This window comes from Bos indicus, chromosome 15 (genome assembly GCF_029378745.1).
Source record: "Bos indicus isolate NIAB-ARS_2022 breed Sahiwal x Tharparkar chromosome 15, NIAB-ARS_B.indTharparkar_mat_pri_1.0, whole genome shotgun sequence".
In the NCBI taxonomy this organism is placed as follows: domain Eukaryota; kingdom Metazoa; phylum Chordata; class Mammalia; order Artiodactyla; family Bovidae; genus Bos; species Bos indicus.
In genome coordinates, this window is record NC_091774.1 from 10,420,525 (window position 1) to 10,444,063 (window position 23,539).

General features: G+C 37.5%; 1 protein-coding gene across 2 annotated transcripts in view; it reads right to left on the reverse strand.

The window, feature by feature from the left end:
* CNTN5 (contactin 5) overlaps positions 1-23,539 on the reverse strand; it is a 1,681,138-nt gene that overhangs the window by 1,259,704 nt on the left and 397,895 nt on the right. For both annotated transcript variants that reach the window (XM_070803337.1, XM_070803338.1), the window contains exon 2: positions 3,045-3,183. The gene's annotated coding sequence lies outside the window, so the exon portion shown is untranslated. The remainder of the gene's footprint in view (positions 1-3,044; positions 3,184-23,539) is intronic.

The following is a 23,539-nucleotide window of genomic DNA, read 5'->3' on the forward strand; positions in this document are numbered from 1 at the left end:
ATATGCAGCCAAAACAAAACTATTTTTATGCGATGTCCTCATTTTTTAAGCTGCCAACTCTGGATATCATAACAAGTAGCAAAGCTGTTAACATACACAATACATGTATGCAACTAAAGCATGTGAAAAGGACTTTTCTTTCAAATTTCTATGCAATTTTCAAGAATATTAAGGATGAAGAATTAAATTTCTCATTTCTTTAAAACAAGACACCCCACTCTATTTTTATTAGTTGTTGGACTCTTTTATTTACACACACCGATACCAAGAATTGGGAATTATTTTTTTTTTATTAGGTGATAATAATTCTGCCAATTCTGAAAATCTATAAACCTAGAGCCAAACTCGGGCTCTTCTCTAATGGAATGAAGCTTTTTCTCTTGGAACTGAGCCAATGTCTATTAAATAGCACTGTGTAAGCTATTCAGTGAAACATTTCATTGTCAGAGGCTGAACTCAAGACCCCTTTTAATATACACACACACACACATGTTAACTTTTAGTATGGGAGGAATTTAATTGATTGTGTCAAATGAAACTGTCAGTGCCTTCCCTGAATATTTTTAGTAGTTGTAGTGACAGACTAGGTACCTAAATGAAACAGGGCTTTATTTAAAGTGACACTGTGAATTCACTCTCATCAGATGCATCAATTCTAATTCACTTATGTCTTTTTGGAGCGTTCAGTTTGTCTCATTTGTTTCAACTGTTTCCTATTCTACCAATATTCTTTTCAATTATACAGACAGAATAATAATATGAGTGACACAACAAGAGTTAAGTATGCTCTGCTCAAACCTGTGTCCATAGGTTCCCTGTATAGTAAAATGTTTCCAACCTCAATGTGAAATCTAAATATATTAATAGGCTGACAAAAAGTCTCTTCTCAAGAATTAGAGTTCTGTTGAATGACTTGAATTTAACACAGTTCACCTGGTAATTGATAAAATGCACTTGCTCACAGGTGGCATAGGCATTTACTCTATTCTATTTCCATCTGCTAATATGTCTACCGTAAATTTAGAATTGAATATCCATCATCCAACTGGAAGTGAGCATTAGATCCCAAATCCTCTTACCTGCAGCTGCTATGCTGTGTTCAGTTGTCTTTCTCTAAAAATATCACAAGCACCATAAATAAGGTTCCTAAAACTGCAAAATTCAATTAAGGTGTCTGCATATAATTTATCTCTGATATCACTGATATTAGATAAGTCACATGTTAATATAGAGTTTCATTTGCTAAGATCCTCCAATGATTAAGAGTTGAAGACAAAATGCTTGATGTACAGGAAATAACACTTTCCAAATGTGTATATATCTTTTATAGTTAGAACACAAATCATTAATTTCATTTTCTATATATGTAACATATTCTCTGGAGAAGGCAATGGCACCCCACTCCAGTATTCTTGCCTGGAAAATCCCATGGACGGAGGGGCCTGGTGGGCTGCAGTCCACGGGGTCGTTAGGAGTCGGACACAACTGAGCGACTTCACTTTCACTTTTCACTTTCATGCATGGGAGAAGGAAATGGCAACCCACTCCAGTGTTCTTGCCTGGAGAATCCCAGGGACGGGGGAGCCTGGTGGGCTGCCGTCTATGGGGTTGCACAGAGTCGGACATGACTGAAGCGACTTAGCAGCAGCAGCAGCAGTAGCAACATACTCTCAGATAATTCTTGTAGTAACAAGGAGAATTATGATGGCAAAATTTGGCTGAAAAGTCTGTCCAATATTAGAATATGCCAGTGGACTAATTCATGGGGAACTAACTCTTTTCTACAGTTCAGTTTGGGGTTTCACTGTCAGAGAGTTTCAATCTACTTCCTTAAATTTTCTCTCCCCTTATTTTCTAGTGTTTGAAAAGATGAAAAATTAATGTTGTTTTTAATCCATAAAATTAATTTAAAGATACCTGGTGCAGTTAAGACCTTCAATAAAAATGAAAGACTGGTATCATTTCACGGAATGAATTAAAACACTTGAAATGTAAAGTTTTCTATAGTGATCTGCCAGAACATGACTGTGACTGGCAGAAAGTAAACTGCACGTTAGACTCTTGACTTCACACTCTTCTACAGAACTGTTCTCTAATTTAGATTTAGTCACTTTCCTCCTGTAATTTTCAAGCCTGAAGAAACTGAAAGCATAGAATAGATATAGAAAATACTTTACAATTTTTCAAATCAATTAACTTCAATTAACCTGACAAATTAAAGGACAAATCCATAGTAGCCTTGAAATTAGGAATGATATTGTCAATGTTTTATGAATAATTAGAAAACAAGAACAGACAATTCTATATCCAAAATGGATTGACCTCCTGAGTTGATTATCTCAAAATATATCATACATTTTATAGTTAAGTAGCACACAGTGGATTAAATTGAAATAATCTCTTCATGCACACTTGTGAATATTAAACATGTTTCTAATCATGTATTATAAAACAGTTTATTCATTTTAAATGATTATTATTTAACTACACAATGCTTATATTTACTCAAAATAGATGTAACTGATATTTAATGATTTGGGATGTTGTTAGGTTGATGTTCTTTCTATCTATGACTTTCTGCTAATATAACCTAAGTACTTCCTTCAAACTCAAGCTGTCAATAAACATAAAATCCAACCAAAAGGATGTTGGTAGATAAAGATATCAAACAGGAGGCTATATGAGAGTACTGTTTCTCTTATACTTTTCAGCAATTTAACACAATATTTATGTACTTACCAAGCTCATATCAAACTAAAATTTTAATAAAAACAAAATATTTTACTATTTTCACTTCAATATTTTACTATATTTTGTAGAATGTGTTTACCAATACAACTAAGTTTTTTTTTTTTTTTCATTTAAAATGAAAGTTATTTCAAGTAAAAAAAAATCCTTAAAATATTGAGTTGTTGTTAAGGAATTCCATAACTGGCAGACACAGGCTTTACATTACTTTTACATTATTTTACATTATTTTATTATTATTTTCCTTCAACATTCCTTTAAGTTTCAAAGGTATATTAATAAAAGATAAACTGTACCTTATGTCTGAAAACAGGGCCCCAACTATAAACTTCAGAAAGGAACTGGTTTTGTACAGATATCCTTTTGCCACAGTCATCCAAAAAATGATGCTTAGTAGATCTTGAGTGACACTAAACAGCAATCCTTTAAGGTCACCTGTTAAGAAAATATATCTGCTATTACGGTTACAAATATTTTTTTAACTTTCCAGTATTTTAACAAAATCTACTTTTCTTACTAAATATTTTACATAATTGTTCAGTTTAGCTATTCAGAAAATGACTATGCTATTTAACAGTATCAATAGATGTTTATAGTTTGTCTAAATATTGTATATTTACTGAGTTGTTACATCACCAGATTTAATTTTTCCTTTATAATTTGTATTTACTAAGAAACAGAAAAGGATATCAAAGGTAAATTTTCATGGATTTCAAAAGCTTCAAGAATACAGGAGTGGGTTGCCATTTCCTGCTCCAGGGGATCTTCCTGACTCAAGGATTGAACCCTGGTCTCCTGAATCCTCTGCACTGGCAGGCCGATTATTAACTGCTAGTGCCACTTGGGAAGTCCTTCACAATGTATACAGATATCAAATCATCACAAAGTACACTGTAAATATCTTACAACTTTATATGTCAAGTATACCTCAATAAAACTGAAATAAAAATAGCACATTTATTAATTCTTGTATTTCAGCTTTTGGAAAGCTTTTATAGTAATCCTGTACTGTTGTTAGCATTCACATAATTAAGTTGTTTTTATTTTCCATTTATTTAGAGGATTTACAATATTTATTAATCTTAAAAGCTTGTGACCTTCATTTTTAAATATGTTTGAAAATCATGTAAGTGTATGTAATTATTGGTATTCCCATCTCTTGAAGAATTTTCCAGTTTCTTCTGATCCACACAGTCAAAGGCTTTGATGTAACCAATAAAGCAAAAGTAGATGTTCTCCTGGAACTCTCTTGCTTTTTCAATGATTCAAAGGATGTTGGCAATTTGATCTCTAGGTCCTCTGCCTTTTCTAAATCCAGCTTGGACATCTGGAAGTTCAATGTTCATGCACTGTTGAAGCATGGCTTGGAGAATTTTGAGCATTACTTTACTAGCATGTGAGATAAGTGCAATTATGCAGTAGTGTGAGCATTTTTTGGCATTGCCTTTCTTTGGGAATGGAATGAAAAGTGACATTTTCCAGTCCTGTGGCCACTGTGAGTTTTCCAAATTTACTGGCATAAGGAGTGCAGAACATTCACAGCATCATCCATTAGGATTTGAAATAGCTCAGCTGGAATTCCATCACCTCCACCAGCTTTGTTCATAGTGATGCTTCCCTAAGCCAACTTGATTTCACATTCCAGGATGTCTGGCTCTGGGTGAGTGATCACACCATCATGATTATCTGGGTTGTGAAGATCATTTTTGTATAGTTATTCTGTGTAATCTTGCCACCTGTTCTTAATATCTTCTGCTTCTCTTAGGTCCATACCATTTCTGTTCTTTATTGTGCCCATGTTTGCATGAAACGTTCCCTTCAGTTCAGTTCAGTCACTCACTCTTGTCTTACTCTTTGCAACCCCATGGACTGCAGCATGGGAGGCCTCCCTGTCCATCACCACCTCCCAGAGTTTACTCAAACTCATGCCCATTCAGTTGGTGATGCCATCCAACCATCTCATCCTCTGTCATCCCCTTCTCCCACATTCAGTCTTTCCCAGCATCAAGGTCTCTTCAAATGAGTAAGTTCTTCACATCATGTGGCCAAAGTATTGGAGTTTCAGATTCAATATCAGTCCTTCCAATTAACACTCATGACTGATCTCCTTTAAGATGGACTGGTTGGATCTTTTGCAGTCCAAGGGACTCTCCAGAGTTCTACCACCACAGTTTAAAAGCATCAGTTTTTGACACTCAGATTTCTTTCTAGTCCAGCTCTCACATCAATATATGACTACCGGAAAAACCATAGCTTTGACTAGATGGACCTTTGTTGGCAAAGTAATGTCTCCGCTTTTTAATATGCTGTTAAAGTTGGTCATAACTTTCCTGCCAAGTAGCAAGCATCTTTTAATTTCATGGCTGCAGTCACCATCTGCAGTGATTTTGGAGCCTAAGAAAATAAAGTCTGTCACTATTTCCATTGTCTTCTCATATAATTGCCATGAAGTGATGGGACTGGATGCCATGATCTTAGTTTTCTGCATGTTGAGCTTTAAGTAAACTCTTTCACACTCCACTTTCACTTTCATTAAGAGGCTCTTTAGTTCTTCACTTTCTGCCATAAGGGTAGTGTCATCTGCATATCTGAGGTTATTGATATTTCTCCTGGCAATCTTGATTACAGGTTGTGCTTCATCCAGCCCAGCATTTCTCATGATGTACTCTGTATATAAGCTAAATAAGCAAGTTGACAATACAGTCTTGACGTACTCCTTTTCCTATTTGGAATCAGGCTGTTGTTCCATGTCCAGTTCTAACTGTTGCTTCCTGACCAGCATAAAACTTTCTCAGGTCAGGTTGTTTGGTATTCCAGTCTCTTTCAGATTTTCCACAGTTTATTGTGATCCATATAGTCAAAGGCTTTGGCATAGTCAATAAAGCAGAAGTAGATATTTTTTCTGGAACTCACTTGCTTTCTTGATCCAGTGGATGTTTGCAATAATTAACACTGCTGTATGCTATATAAGAAAGTTGTTATGAGAATAAGTCACAAGCTTCCTTATTACAAAGAAATATTTTCTATTATTTCTTTTTCTGTCTATAGGTGATAAATATACATTAAGCTCAAGGTGATAACCATTGATAATCATGTATGTAACCTAGATAGCATACTGAAAAGCAGAGACGTTACTTTGCCAACAAAGGTCAGTCTAGTCAAGGCTATGGTTTTCCCAGTGGTCATGTGTGGATGTGAGAGTTAGACTGTGAAGAAAGCTGAGCACCGAAGAATTGATGCTTTTGAACTGTGGTGTTGGAGAAGACTCCTGAGAGTCCCTTGGGCTGCAAGGAGATGCAATCAGTTCATTCTAAAGGAGATCAGCCCTGGGATTTCTTCGGAAGGAATGATGCTAAAGCTGAAACTCCAGTACTTTGGCCACCTCATGCGAAGAGTTGACTCATTGGAAAATACTCTGATGCTGGGAGGGATTGGGGGCAGTAGGAGAAGGGGACAACAGAGGATGAGATGGCTGAATGGCATCACTGCCTCAATGGACGTGAGTCTGAGTGAACTCCGGGAGTTGGTGATGGACAGGGAGGCCTGGCGTGCTGAGATTCATAGGGTCGCAAAGAGCTGGACATGACTGAGCGACTGAACTGAACTGAACTGAAGCCAAATCATTATGCTGAACACCTTAAACTTATACAAACATCTAAATAATATCTCTATAAAACTGGATGAAAAAATATAATAGCATTCATTAATGATTTATTTCATATTTAAAAGAGAAGTAATTACATTTAACATATGTTTCCTCTCATTGGATAAATATCATTTACTTTTTCTAATTGTTAATTTGTAAATTAATCCATTGATTTTTCTTTCTTCAAATATTGTTGCCACTGAAAGCAAGGAATAACAATATTGAATCTTTCCAGAATGAATTAGGTTCTATTACTTCATTTGTGAAAAACAAAGAGAGACCTGGAGTGATTCCAGCAGTATACTGAGACAACTCACTTACAATAGCCAACTGATAAATATTAAGAAAGTTTTTAAGGTACATTCATATTCAATTCAGCCTATATGGGAATATTTAAACCCAGAATCAGTAAACACTATAAATTAGGATTTTTAAAACTTACTCATTTGGTTGTTTTACCAGCACATCACTGCTAATCACCACCTCAAAGTGTGAAACCACAGCACATCTTAATTAGCATGTAAAGACTATCATCTCTTAGAGGCAGAGGGCAAAAAATTGAGGCTCAGGTCCATGAGTTAATTATAAAAGTAGCTGAGCTCCAGAAATATGAATTTGCATATCTAACAAGTCTGTTACCCCAGGGTCAGAGTTTTGATTGGGAAGGAGTTAGATGCTGAGATTCATAATAGGGACATCTGGCTAAACCACTCAGAAATACTGAATCCCATATACCCTTTGAGCCTCCTGATGTGGTTTACCCATTTTAGGTAAAGATGTAGATGTGTGTGTGCTCAGTCACTCAGTCATGTCTGAGTCTTTGTAACCACAAGGAATGTAGCCTGCCAGGCTCCTCTGTCCTGGAATTTCCAGGCAAGAATAATGGAGTGGCTTTCCATTGCATTCTTCATTGGATCTTCCCAACCCAAGGATCAAACCAGCATTTCTTGCATGTCCTGTACTGGCAGGCAGATTCTGTACACTGTGCCACCTGGAAAGCCCTGAAAGATGTAGACACCACATCCCAAATCAGACATGATCAGAACCAGAGTGATAAAGTGAATTGAATCAATGGTTCTCATTGCCATGTGTCTACCTGCATTCCACTTTTCTTGTAGTCTGTTTTTTCCATTAAATGTTATTCAAGATCTGTGTCAGAGGAGGTAGCCCTGACTTTCATTACTGGATCAATAGTGCTTTCACTTAGTTTTGTATCTTCAGAGGCTCCTGTGACCAGCTGACCAAGACAGAGAAAGGCCAAGAGTGAGTCAGGGACAGATATGATTTGTGTGAATGTCATGAAAATGAGCTATATTACGGCAGGCTGATTCTTGAAGACATTCATGGTAGAAATTCTTTTAAAGAACAGTAGACCTGATCATTACATTTGTGTTTAAAGAGAAGAAGGTTAAAGTAAGAATATATAAATGGGCCATGGATAGGAATTGGACTAACATAAAAAGTGACTATCAGATCAGATAAGATCAGTTGCTCAGTCGTATCCGACTCTTTGAGACTCCATGAATCGCAGGACGCCAGGCCTCCCTGTCCATCACCAACCCCCAGAGTTCACAGAGACTCACGTCCATCGAGTCAGCAATGCCATCCAGCCATCTCATCCTCTGTCGTCCCCTTCTCCTCTTGACCCCAATCCCTCCCAGCATCAGAGTCTTTTCCAATGAGTCAACTCTTCGCATGAGGTGGCCAAAGTACTGGAGTTTCAGCTTTAGCATCATTCCTTCCAAAGAAATCCCAGGGCTGATCTCCTTCAGAATGGACTGCTTGGATCTCCTTGCAGTCCAAGGGACTCTCAAGAGTCTTCTCCAACACCACAGTTCAAAAGCATCAATTCTTTGGCGCTCAGCCTTCTTCACAGTCCAACTCTCACATCCATACATGACCACAGGAAAAACCATAGCCTTGACTAGACGAACCTTTGTTGGCAAAGTAATGTCTCTGCTTTGGAATATGCTATCTAGGTTGGTCATAACTTTCCTTCCAAGGAGTAAGCGTCTTTTAATTTCATGGCTGCAGTCACCATCTCTAGTGATTTTGGAGCCCAGAAACATAAAGTCTCACACTTTCCACTGTTTCCCCATCTATTTCCCATTAAGTGGTGGGACCGGGTGCCATGATCTTTGTTTTCTGAATGTTGAGCTTTAAGCCAACTTTTTCACTCTTCACTTTCACTTTCATCAAGAGGCTTTTGAGATCCTCTTCACTTTCTGCCATAAGGGTGGTGTCGTCTGCATATCTGAGGTTATTGATATTTCTCCCGGCAATCGTGATTCCAGCTTGTATTTCTTCCAGTCCAGCGTTTCTCACAATGTATTCTGCATATAAGTTAAATAAACAGGGTGACAATATACAGCCTTGACGTACTCCTTTTCCTATTTGGAACCAGTCTGTTGTTCCATGTCCAGTTCTAACTGTTGCTTCCTGACCTGCATACAAATTTCTCAAGAGCCAGATCAGGTGGTCTGGTATTCCCATCTTTTTCAGAATTTTCCACAGTTTATTGTGATCCACACAGTCAAAGTCTTTGGCATAGTCAATAAAGCAGAAAGAGATGTTTTTCTGGAAGTTTCTTGCTTTTTCCATGATCCAGTGGATGTTGGCAATTTGATCTCTGGTTCCTCTGCCTTTTCTAAAACCAGCTTGAACATCAGGAAGTTCACGCTTCACATACTGCTGAAGCCTGGCTTGGAGAATTTTGAGCATTACTTTACTAGCGTGTGAGATGAGTGCAACTGTGTGGTAGTTTGAGCATTCTTTGGCATTGCCTTTCTTTGGGATTGGAATGAAAACTAACCTTTGGAGTTAGCAACCAGAAGATCCAAGGGCATAGTCCTTGCTGAAGGCTAGCAGGCTCCAGACCCAAGAAGAACCAATGTTTCAGTTCAAGTCTGTGGGCAGGAGAAAACGGATATTCCAACTGAAGGCAGGTGGGCAGAGGAATTCCCTCTTACATGAAAATTAGACTGTTTGCTTTATTCAGGCCTTCAATTCCCTGGATGTGACTCACCCACATTAGGGAGTACAATCTGCTATACTTAGCCAAAGGATTAAAGTATCAATCTCCTTCAGAAACACACTCACAGAAACACCTAGAAAAATGTTTGACCAAATATCTCTGCAAACACTGTCCCAGTAAAGTACACAACAAAACACTAAGTATCACATTTTCTTAACCCCACATCCTCCTTTCACTTTTCCCTATTTCATTTTACCCAATACAACCACATTCCTCAAAAGAGGTATCTATGACTGTTTTCATTTTCACACCTCACATTCATTCCTTTTTTCCATTAATATCTCCCTTCATTCCCAATATTCTATTTTGCTTTTTGGAACTTTATCTTATTCTCTATCAGACTCTTAAGTGTGCATTTCATCAAAATTCATTCTTGGCCTTTAATCTTCATGTTATAATCTCTTCTGAGGTAATCCTTGATTTCATTACATTACCTAAACAAAAACAAGTGCCAACTTTATAACCATTTTTTTCTCTTGGATTTTTCAAACTCATGATAAAATTAACATATCTAAAATTGAAACCAGGAACAATGTTTGCTTCCCTTCACCTGTTTGTTCAATGTTTGCTTCCCTGTCAACCCTTAACAATCATATCACCTTCCAGCATTCTCTATCTCAGTGAATGATTCCATCATCTTTCCATCTTGCAAAAGCCACAAACCTTAAGGCTTTCTCAGATATCTCATTCTTCCTCAACCATGAATTCAGTAGTTTATCAAATCATGTTTACTTGATCCCTATACATTTCAGAACTTTGTCTTCTCTATTCCCATTACCATTCATTTAAATGAGCATATTTTCTGCATTGCTATTGAATCAGCCTCTTTGCATTTCACTCTGTATCCACTTTAAAATATTGTTCATGAGGCATACAAATGCCCAGAAAGCACATGAAAAAAGTGATCAACATAACTAATTATCAGAGAAGTACAGTCAAAACTACAATGGATGAGAGAGACCATAAAGAAAGCTGAGCACCAAAGAATTGATGCTTTTGAATTCTCCTGCTGGAGAAGACTCTTGAGAGTCCCTTGGACTGCAAGGAGATCAAGTCAGTCAATCCTAAAGGAAACCAGTCCAAAATATTCTTTGGAAGGACTGATCGTGAAGCTGAAGCTCCAATACTTTGGCTACCTGGTGCGAATAACTGATTTATTGGAAAAGACCCCGATGCTGGGAAATATTGAAGGCAGGAGAGGTAGAGGACAACAGAGGATAAGATGGTTGGTTGGCTTCACTAACTTGATGGACATGAGTTTGGGGAAGCCTGGTGTGCTGCAGTCCATGGGGTCATAAAGAGTTGGACATGACTGAGTGACTGAACTGAACTGAACTGGATCACCTCACACCAGTCAGAATGGCCATCACCAAAATGTCCACAAGCAGTAAACCCTCCTGCAACATTGGTAGGTATGTAAATTGGTATAACCACTATGGAGAACAGTATGGGGTTCTGTATAAAACTAAAATAGACTTACTGTATGATCCAGCAATCCAAGTTCTAGGCATATATCTAGAGAAAACCATAATCCTAAGAGATACATACACCTTAGTATTCACTACAGCACTATTTACAATAGCCAAGACACAGAAGCAACCCAAATGTCCATCTACAGAGGAACGGATAAAGAAGCTGTGGTGCATATATATAGTGGGATATTGTATATTCAGCCATAAAAGAATGAAATAATGCCATTGGGGGCTTCCCTAGTGGCTCAGTGATAAAGAATCCACCTGCAATGCAAGCGACACAGAAGACATAAGTTTGATCCCTGGGTCAAGATGATCCCTTGGAGAGGGGCGTGGCAACCCACTCCAGTATTCTTTCCTGGAGAACCCCATGGAGAGAGGATCCTGGTGGGCTACAGTTCATAGGGTCGCAGAGAGTCAGACAAGACTGAAGTGAGTGAGTATACATAAGCACAAATGGAACTAGAAATTATCGTACTAAGGTAAGTCAGAGAGAGAACGACAAATATCATATATCATTCATATGTGGAATCTAATTTAAATGATACAAATTAATTTTTTTAAAACAGAAACAGACCTACAGTTATCAAAAACAAACTTATGGTTACCAAAGGGGAAACGTGGGAGGAGGGATAAATCAGGAGCTTAGAATGAATATACACACACTACTATATACATATTGATAACCAACATGGGCACGCTGTATATCACAGAGAACTCTACTCAACATTCTGTGATATCCTATATAAGAAAATAATCTTAAAAAAGAATGAATATACGTGTATATTCTACTGATTCACTTTGTTGTACACCTGAAAGTAACAAAACACTGTAAAGCAACTATACTCCAACAAAATTAAAAAAAAAAAAATGAAATATTATTCATTCTGTAGCTGGAATGATAGTTAAACTGAAAATCAGATAAGAGGCTGGAGTTCTTTTTTTTTCTTATTTATATGTTTTTGTAATTTATATGCATAACATTTATTTCCTCTGTGTGTATATAATTTTCTTATTATGTTCTATTCATTGTGCTAGTTACTGGAATTTCAAATGTGAACAAAATAAAGACCTGTAGTTAAGTGGATCCAGTGAGACAGCAAGATTGGTGAACAGCCAGTTTCAGTCAGTGCTGTTTGATAAGTTCTGTAAAAGAGGTCAGCCTGGCACTTAAGAATCACAGGAAGGTATCCAGTCCATTGTTGAGCATTCAGGGAAGGCTTTCAGGAGGAGGAGACTTTCATGCTGAAGATGACAGTTGAACATGAATGGGTATATTTGTAGCTAGGGATATGAGTTGCATTATGTGGTTAGGGATCTTGTTTGCTGCATTAAGTAACTTAGAATTGTTTCCCAGGTGGTTATGAGAATTAAAAAATAGTTTACTGAAAAACTACCGATGGCAATGCAATTTTGAATACCTACACACATTAAGTATCACAAACACTTCCAATAACATGGGTCATTTAAGCCTCAACATGGTTTTACTAATGTCAAATCTTTTTTTTTTTGTTTGTTTTTTCTTTTTCCAGAGGCCCATAGCACACAGAAGTTTACAGAGTGAGTAAATGCCAGAATCCAGAAAATCACAAATCAATTCATTTTTTTTTCCTGTAAACAGGTTATAAAATTCTGGCATTATTAAACAGACTTCATTGATCTAACACTGTAAAAACTACCCAAATATTTAATTAAAGACAAATACTCTTATTTATCTCTTCAAGGATATTTAAAACCTTAACTTTTAAGTATTGGTTATATTGTAGTGAACCATTTAGGAAATATAGTCAATTTTTAATGATACCAGGTGGATCATCCTAATTTCAGATTAACTACATCCCACTGACACGATTTCTTCCCCACCCTGCTGCCACCTGTCTGATACCAAACTCACTCAGCTGTGGACACTGACAGCTGGTTCTTCAGAGGGGAGTGGGGCAAGCAGGCATCAGGTGAAAATGACTCATTAGCAATGAAATGGAAAAAATGTGCAGACTACCCCACAGACATTTTGGATGAAGCATAGGTTTTTTCCCAAGGCTTCTCTCTCTCTGTTCTGTTTGAAAGCTAATTGCAAAATGATGATAATAATGTACTTAATTTTATAAAGGTTTTGAAGTTACTATGATGTGATCCCTTCAGATTTAATTTATTTATATTTCCTCAAAACCAGTTAAGGTTTCCATTTGGACATGAATCCTAAAGGCTGAAAGATAAATACCCTGATGTTTTGGCTTTCCGTGCATGTCCAAGGTTACAGCATTAGAAAGAACCCTGAGACAGGGAGTTATCACACTGAATTCTAGTCATTCATTAACTACACAAAACCACACAGTTCTCTTAACTCCCCTGGACATCAGATAGTATGTGAAGAAAAGAGAACTAAATGAGCACAGTGATTAAATTGTGCTTAATTATAGATATTTATCTCTTCTGTTTCCTAGGAATTTTCTGGTGGCTCTGATTGTAAAGAGTCTGCCTGTAATGCAGGAGACCCAGGTTCAGTCCCCTGGAGAAGGGAATGGCAACCCACTCCAGTATTCTGGCCTGGAGAATTCCATGGACAGAGGAGCCTGGTGGGCCACAGTCCATGGGGTCGCAAACAGCCGGTCACAACTGAGTGACTAACATTTCACTTCCCTTTCCTGTTATTTACTTGAAGTTATTAATAGATTACTTATTCCTCTCAAATATCTATTATTGTCGGGGGCCAGCATGAGGCGCTCCGCCCATGGCAAAGGTCATGAGGAAGGAGGCTCGACATACACAAAAGCGGGATCGAGCCTCAGGAGTCCCCCTGGAAATTCTTGAGCATCTACCCCCATAATCAGAGCCTGCCTACTTTACTACTTTGTGCTCTCACCTACACCTCTGACTTTACAGGGGGCTGTCCCCCACCACCTCTTTTGGAGAAGGAGTTAACTTAGAGCACCAGTTAACATTAGTTCCTGGGCATGACAGGAGTGTTCCAAACTTACAAACTCCTCTTAAGGTTCTCTAGCCTGACTGACAGGCTTGTCCGGCCACATGTGATTGCTCACAGCCTCCCAACCGTGAGAGGCATGGGATGCTTTAAACCTTCTACAAACATGTTCCTTAGAGAAGTTAGAAAACTGTTAGTATAAGTATAGTGGGCTGATTAGAAATTGTATTGGTGAAGCGTTTTCTATTTGTTGAGCTAATGTTTACTGCTAAGTCTCCACATCCCCTGCCCTTATACACATTAATGAATATATAGAAGAAATAAGTATTAACCTTTGATATTAATCACGTTAGACCTTAGGCTAAGCAAATTCTTTCCTTAATTAAAACCCACTACACCCTCACCCTATAGGAATGTAACTTTATCCGGTACCTTCAAAAGGTGGCGTCTGTTTCAAAAATAGTCACCCCTGGAGAAATAAGTGTTCTGGTTGACTGACCGCTATCACAAGGAGAGGGTCATAAATAGTCAGCCCTAATACCTCTGTATACATTTGTATGAAGCACCTGACTTTGATAAAAATCAGGACTGCTGACCCCGCATGACTTTTGTATAACATCTCAGTGTATAAAAACAGACCCTGGAAAATAAAGAAGGGGATCAGTTCCTCAAAATACTGGTCTCCTCATGTCATTCTTTATCTCAAACTCTGGCTGAGTTTCCATCTGGAGAGCGGAGCCCACCAAGCTTACTAATTTTGCCTGGGCTTCTAAGATCCGACCGGGGAGGCCTCAGTGTCTCCTCTCCTTCGGGAGAACGGAAGGACGCCTGTGGCCTACGTAAGTGGTGCAAACTTCTTGTCTTGAAGTTTTATTGGTTTCCCGCGTAAACCAAGCTACTCAGCCTTTCTCCACTGAATTTTCCTGCTGAGCTATCCTCATTCTATTACTCTTTATATCTCTAATATCTAATTAAAGCCAGTGTATTCGCCAACGCCATCTCCCTTTTGAACTCCCTGGATCAGCTGGGGCTGGACCTCAGCATATTATATTTGTAGATTTTATACTATTTAAAGATCTTTTCATTGGGTATATGAAATAGTAATAAAGACAAAGTTTTATGCCTGAATCTTCAAAATGGAGTTTTCAGAAAAGTGCAAAGACAAGCTCAGTTTTCATGAAATTAAAAATACAGACTTATTATAAAAATGTCTCATATGCTACAAAGCATTAATGATTGAAACATTTATAGAAAAATTTTAGTGTGAGTTAATAGTTGTGCAATGTCTCCTAAAGGCACTTCAAACTGTGGAAATTTAATAATCTTTAGCTAAAAAAATTTTCCCATTTCTAAGACCAAAATGGTTGCAACACTAAAATGATAAGAAATAACCTTAACATACAAAAAAGAGTTCTCAGTGCAGTGACTTCATAATAGTAAATTGTAATATGTGCCTTTTAGGACCTTGGTTCTGAAAAATGTGTCCAAATGTTATTGGCACACTGATGTACCAAAAAAAAAAAAAAATATATATATATATATATATATATATATGAAAACAATAAGAGAGATTGGTAGAGCTGCAAAAATAAAACTTTTCTAAACCCATGTTCACCTTTCATCATCTGAATTCCTTTCTCACACATGTTCACACGTCTTCAGACCTTCCTCATTTCCCAACAGCGTGAAGCTCGGGCATTAGCAGCAACCACTAGAAGCCATACTCTTACATCTGTCACTATTAGTTAAGAATACCATCCAATGTCAAGAAAACTAGAATATTTCTCCTTTAGTCATTTTTGCTTCCTCAGTGAGGGGGTCAAAAGGGTTGCCTACAGCAAGTAACTAAGTGCAGAATTCGTTGCTGAAATATTCTATTTCACAAAACCATGAACTCCCAGACTAGCCTTGTTACTGCTTTTTGTCATACACTTACCACTGCTTTTTGTCATACACTTACCACATACATCTTCTACCTTGAAAAACTTGTATCTCCCCTAAGTCCAATGTCATGGAACAAAACTGTTTTTCAGACTCTGCAGCAAATATCTTCACAAAGGAGACAGCAGGCTGAAGTCAGTTTTTATAGACTTTATTCTCCTAGGGCGCTGAGAATCTGTGAGAGCAAGTAACGCTGAAAAAGGTCTTTCGTGCCTTTCTAACACTGCCGCTGCAGCTGTTAGCACTTCTGGTGTCAAGGTACAAATGTCATGGAGGTACTGTCAGTAAAGTAACACCCGTGAAAAACAGCCTGGCAGTCTGGCTGGCCGCCAGCGCCCGTAATCATCTTGTTATATGCTGCTCGGAGCCGGACTTCTGTTATCACCATTCCCTCCGATAGCTCTTAATTGAAGCAAAGGGATTTGCCTCACATCAATAGACTGAAAGGGTATTTCTGAACTCTTTAAAAGTGTAATTTCAAAGCTGAAAACTAACTGAGGTGCTTAAAATATTATGGTTCAGCTTTCTGTAATTCATAAACTGTGTGTCATGGGAGGAAAAAGCTTGAATCAAACCGTGTTCCCCAATTCCCCAACTAGAGTCTTCTGTGAAGAGAGTACAATTGAAAACTTCTTCAAACGGATGAAAGATATACAACACATGGTGCATATTTTGAAACTCTGTGAGTTCTAACTAGAGGAAAAAAAAAATCAATGAAGAGATTTCTCAGACTTTGAGAGATTCTAGAGTTTATTACAAAAATGTATAAAGAATCTTACCATATTGTGTCTTTCCTAAGACTTTTCTCACCTGATCTGGTACAAAGCCACAGTGGGAAGAGGGACAGTGGATGAGGCCTCTCCCCAGGGATAGGACCCCAGGGACTGGAATATCGACAAATTGCTCGACATCACAGGTCACTTGACGATTTGCAGTTATCATCAACTTTACTCTTGGATATGGTAATTTACTAAACTATTTGTCAGCAATTACAGAGGATGTCCTTGGCCTTGGAGCTAAGCTGTGGACACTTTTTCTGGAGACATCTGGCACCACAGCACATAATCAGAAAATAATAACCTCTCAAGAAGGAAATAACTATATTGCCTTTATCTTCCAATTAACAGGGCAAGTGTCACAGGCATTACTTTCCCAAGACTGTATCGCATATGTATAAACACACATATGCCCATTCCCATGAGGTGCAAATCTCTATCTTTTGTATCATTCTATCAAAACTGCTTGGCTGACATTACAATATTCATTCAATTAAAAAAATAATTATGGAAAAATTCACTGGCTTGTGGTATATTTTCAATTAATGCAGTCCTCTTCACTCTAATTATCAACATAAGTGTCCTATTTTTGTGATTTATCTTCCAAACGTCTAAGTATTTAATTGATATACCCATATGGGCATCTTACAGATCCCTTTCAGGTGGTGCTAGTGATAAATAACCTGCCTGCCAATGCAGGAGACTTAAGATACTCGGGTTCAAACCCTGGGTTGGGTAGATCCCCTGAAAGAGGGCATGGCAACCCACTCCTGTATTCTAGCCTGGAGAATCCCATGGACAGAGGAGCCTGGCAGGCTATGGTCCACAGGGTCGCAAAGAGTCAAACACAACTGAAGCAACGTAGCACACAACATGCAAACTTATTATTTTCTTATCACCCCATAACTTTTACTTTTCATGTTGCCCACTTTCCTATGACTTTTCATGAATGCAATTCCTTGGCAAAAATAAAATAAAATAAAATATAAAGCATCTTTTTTCCTTGACAGATTTTTTTAACCCAACTAATAATTGACTATACTCCCCAATTATAATAGGTGCCAAATCCGGACCCTTTTTTTATCCTCAATACTAAAATTCAGCCTGGAGGTTTTCTATCCTGGACAACAGCAGCAGCCTCCTGACAGTTTCTTCCCATCCCTCTTTCTCTTACTACCGCAATGCATCCTGTCCTTTAAAACCCGTTTTCTTCCTTATTAACAAATATACAGCGCCACACTTACAAACAGAGGCATCTGTGAACTTCCCTTTGCCAAAAAATAATGTTCAAATCCTTAGCCCATGGCTATTTACCATCTATATTTTCCGGCTTCATTATCTGATAGTTCCCCTAGGGCTTCTCTCATAGCTCAGTCGGTAAAGAGTCTGCCTGCAATGCAAGAGACCTGGGTTCGATTCCTGGGTGGGGAAGATCCCTTGGAGAAGAAAATGGCAATCCACTCCAGTATTCTTTCCTGGGGAATTCCATGGACAGAGGAGCCTGGCAGGCTACCATCTATGCGGTCACAAGAGTCAGACACAACTGAGCGGCTAAACGCATACCCCTATGCTCATGGAACTACTCATCAGACCAATGCTTTCATTTTTCTGTGATGTAAAATGGACTCTTTGCTCTGCTTGAAATAGACATCATCTCCCCTACCTTTAGTACCTCACTACTCAAAGTAAGGTCTGCAGAACAGCAACATCAGCATTGCCTGGGAGACTGTTAGAAATGCAGAATCTCAGGGCCATGCCAGGGTACTGAATCAGAAACCTCCATTTCACAAAACTCCACTTTGTATTATACACTATGAACACTCTCTCTTTCAGGAAGCCACTCTTTATCATTCCACTATATTCTTTTCACGTCCTACCATGGTGAACATCGTAAAGACTGCTGGATATTTTAATTATACTCAGACTCTCCTTCCCCTCATCTTTTTCCTCTTCTCATTTTTCATTTTCTCCCCCTCTTTCCTCTTTTCTTCTTTTCCTACTCTCTTTCACTTCCTATTGTTAATAGCAGCAACAGTAGTAGTTGTTGCATTAACATACACCTCTGACTGAGGGTCAATTTATCTCTCAGAATTTTTTCTTCCAACCTGAATCTTCTTTCAATGTTGCTCCATTGAAAGTTGAATTTTTCTTTTTCGCCCAGAAATTAAATATTATTTTGCAGTTTGATGATAAAAGAAAAACTAGCCTTTACAAAGATTGCTACTACTGAGCCAGTGAAAGTAGTTATATGGAATGAGATACTATATTTCTAACTATACATGGTATGATATAGCCATATTCATATAACAAATGAAACAATTCAAAAATTTTCATGTGCTAGAATAAAAGTACATACCCTTTCTACCAAACTACATATGTATAGTTGTATAAAGTCTGCATTTTAGAAGAGTAATTGTAGATTGCTAAAATATTTTTACTTTCTTAAATATGCTATAAAACACACAATAAGAACCTATGAATGTGAAAGTGTTAATCTCTTAGGTATATAAAACTTTTTGTGAACTCATGGACTGCAATCTGCCAGTTGCTCTATCCACAGAATTCTCCAGGCAAGAATATGGAGTGGGTAGCCATTCCATTCTCCAGGGGATCTTCCTGATCCAGGGAACAAAGCAGGATATCCTGCATTGCAAGCAGATTCTTTACTGTCTGAGTCACCAGGGAAGTACACCTGGCATTATTCAATTTATAAGTGTTTTTTGACCGCCTGAATCTTTACATTTGCTTCTACATGGTCAAATGCCTTTCATATACCAACTAGCTCTGACCCCTTTGCAGCTAATGTGGGTTCACATCTATTTTCTGGCTCATGTTCTCAGATACCTAAGAGCAAGACAGTCCTCATCATTCTTCCTTATTGAAAGCCAAACATATGCTTATTTTGGAATATCTTCTTATAGACAAATTCCTTACTGAGTGAACAAAATCTGACCTATGATCAGGGTTGAAGTGATATAAATTTATGGTAAAATTTTGCAACACATTATTTATTCCTCTTGATGAAAATTATTAGATCATATATTTGCTTTTCAGTTGTCTTGATTATTAGAGGCACAATTTAAATGAGCTTTGGTAAAAGGCCTTTACAATCAAGCTATACAAAATTTATGAATTATATGTAAGTCAATCCTTTTTGATACAAACTTTCTTCTTTGAAGACATACACATGAACTTGAAGCAAGATGCTTTATATCATATGCAGGGTCTATTTTATGTGGTAAATTAAATTCACATAAGCAAGACGAATCCCCATAAAATACTCAAATAAATCATGTTGTCCTCATCACCCAATAGGTGAGAATTTTCCTGCTGTTTCAGTGTTAACACATTCTTAGCACATTTTCAGCTGTCTATAGAAATCTTCAGTGTAGAATAAATTAGTGGACGGATGTGTTGATATCAGATATTAAAGATTCAAATAGAAAATGGATTAATAAGACCGCCTTTATACCCAAAGAAATGAAGATCTGTGTCAAACTACAAATAATTCAAGCTAAAATATGGGTCACAATGATTTACATATTTCAAGTTAATTTGCTTTTACTCCTAAATCATGACCTACATTTATGAAATTACTTTGCTAGTGTGATCCTAGATGCTGATTTTTAAACCTTATTTGGTTCACATTCAATGTCTATTCTTTGAGCTTAGTATCCCAGGAAAACAACAAGCTTGATCTTGGATAGCATGATGGTGTCTGAGAGAAAGTCTAACTGGGCTCTGGAAAATTAGGTGAAGTTATGATTCCAAATAGTTCTGGTGTTCCTGCTCTTTTATCTTTTCCTTCTGTACTACTCTCTTTCTAATAAACCCAATCCCTTATATTCTGCCTATGAATAGAATGACTACAATCATTAAAATCTTATTTTCTTCTCTTCTTAATATCAGATTTAAAAATTGCATCTTCATTCTTCTGATTGCTTTTGCCATTTAATTGTTTAAGGTCTTGGAACAAAACCCTAATTTCTCCGAATTCCTTTGGTTGTTTTTTGCCATTTATCATACAAGATTTCTTTGAGAATAACAATAATTATTGTATCCTTACTAATTGTTGCAGAGTCTTCTCAGAATATCACTGATACCATTTAAACAATTCTAAGTAGAAAGGCCAAATAATTTGTCAACATCATAAAATTCAAGACGGACAGACTGAGTAGAGCCCATTTCACCAACTTCCAGGATATTTCATATTTCCTTTTGCTGAATGAGAAGGAAGGATGTTATAATAGAAACTATTAAGTATCATGTGGAGGAAAAAAATAAATTCCCTGAAACTTATGCATACTATTTAACTTCCTATAATTATCTGTATTGGATGTCCTATATCATCTTTATTTAATGTTGCCAACAATAAATAAGTCATATATAAGTAATCATTCTGATCTTTACCATATAAAAAATCTAAGGCTTGTGGAGTGTTTTTAATTTACTTCAGATCAAAGAGCAAGTATAGGGCAGGGTCATTTTTAAAAATAATACATGTTGCCTTTAATTCAGAGACGTCATAGTAATATTTTTGCTCTCAAGCCTCATCATTTCATTGTAATTTTTGAGGAAGCAAATTATATATGTATTTGGTTTTGCTTTTGTTTATTGGGCTTATATAAAATGGTTACTTAAATCTTACTGGAACAAATTTTCTCTATTGCATTTCTGATACTTAATTTCAGATGATGCAGATCTGATCATAGTCAAATAATGAGTTGATAGACTGTTGGAATTTCTCTCTTGACTGAAAGGCAGTGGCAGGCAACAAAACAGCCATCTGTTGTGATGTCTTCAGAGACAGTGGTTTAAGAGATATAAAGTCTGAGAGAATTTTGCAACAAGTTATATCTCTAGAGTAAATAGGATTAAAATAATGTTTCAGACAAAGATAAGAAGCTAAAAGAAAATTGTTCTTATTCATTTTTCAGGGTTTTGAGAATAGTCAGAGAAATAAAGGTACTAGAATATTAAATGAACTAAGATTATGGTCAATTTTATAACAAAGTAGCATGAAGAATGAAGTATAACTGCCCTAAAATTGGGTGGATCTTAATGGTAAAGAACCCACCTGCCAATGCAGGAGATTTAAGAGATACAGTTAGATTTCTGTGTTGGGAAGATCCCCTGGAGGAGGGCATAGCAACCCACTGCAGTGCTCTTGCCTGGAGAATCACACAGACAGAGAAGCTGATGGGCTACAGTCCTTAGGGTTGGAAAGAGCTGGACATGACTGAAGCGACTTAGCATGCATGCATGCATTAAATTACACAGCTATTGATTTCAAGAGTTAGACTTTTTAAAACAGCCTATATTTCAAGAACTACTAAAAATAAATTTAACTTTAGGTCGTTTTTATACATTTGGAAAATATCAAAGTAAGAATATTTTGTTTTGAATAAAAAGGATAAAAAGGGACATATTTGAGAATGGTAGTATGATGAGCTCTTTGAAGTCTCTCCCCAGTGAAACAGTGAAAACTAGTGAAAATAATTTTTAAAATTATTTTTCAAGTCTCTGGAAACTGTCCTAAGGGTACACAGCAAATGAATACACAGATATCCCTATTCAAGGAAATCTACTATATCTATGGTACAGGTGCCAGAGTCCATGGTCCTAGAGCCATGACTTACTCCTTCATTCAATGCCTCCTAAACATAACCCGCCCTCCACACACACACCTGCTGTACTGTGATGAAGGGGGCCACTCTGATAATCGTGTCCAAGAGGATGGGGCTCCCTAATTGAAGGCTAAGGTATCACCATCCACAACTCATTTTTTTTTCTTTTTTTTACTATAATTTTATTTATTTTAATTGGAGGCTACTTACTTTACAATATTGTATTGGTATTGCCATACATCATAACTAATTTTATAATGTCAACACAATGCTGAAACCAACCTCTTAAACTGAACTATGGAATGAGGTTCATGACATTGTACAGGAGACAGGGATCAAGACCATCCCCATGGAAAAGAAATGCAAAAAAGCAAAATGACTGTCTGGGGAGGCCTTACAAATAGCTGGGAAAAGAAGAGAAGTGAAAAGCAAAGGAGAAAAGGAAAGATACAAACATCTGAGTGCAGAGTTCCAAAGAATAGCAAGAAGAGATACGGAAGCCTTCTTCAGTGATCAGTGCAAAGAAATAGAGGAAAACAACAGAAGGGGAAAGACTAGGGATCTCCTCAAGAAAATCAGAGATACCAAATGAACATTTCATGCAAAGATGGGCTCAATAAAGGACAGAAATGGTATGGACCTAACAGAAGCAGAAGATATTAAGGAGAGATGGCAAGAATACGCAGAAGAACTCTACAAAAAAAGATCTTCACGATCCAGATAATCACGATGGTGTGATCACTGACCTAGAGCCAGGCATGCTGGAATGTGAGGTCAAGTGGGCCTTAGAAAGCACCACTTCGAACAAAGCTAGTGGAGGTGATGGAATTCCAGTTGAGCTATTCCAAATCCTGAAAGATGATGCTGTGAAAGTGCTGCACTCAATATGCCAGCAAATTTGGAAAACTCAGCAGAGGCCAAAGGACTGGAAAAGGTCAGTTTTCATTCGAATCCCAAAGAAAGGCAATGCCAAAGAATGCTCAAACTACCGCACAATTGCACTCATCTCACACGCTAGTAAAGTACTGCTCAAAATTTTCCAAGCCAGGCTTCAGCAATATGTGAACCGTGAACTTCCTGATGTTCAAGCTGCTTTTAGAAAAGGCAGAGGAACCAGAGATCAAATTGCCAACATCCGCTGGATCACGGAAAAAGCAAGAGACTTCCAGAAAAGCATCTATTTCTGCTTTATTGACTATGCCAAAGCCTTTGACTGTGTGGATCACAATAAACTGTGGAAAATTCTGAAAGAGATGGGAATACCAGACCACCTGATGTGCCTCTTGAGAAATCTGTATGCAGGTCAGGAAGCAACAGTTAGAACTGGACATGGAACAACAGACTGGTTCCAAATAGGAAAAAGAGTTCATCA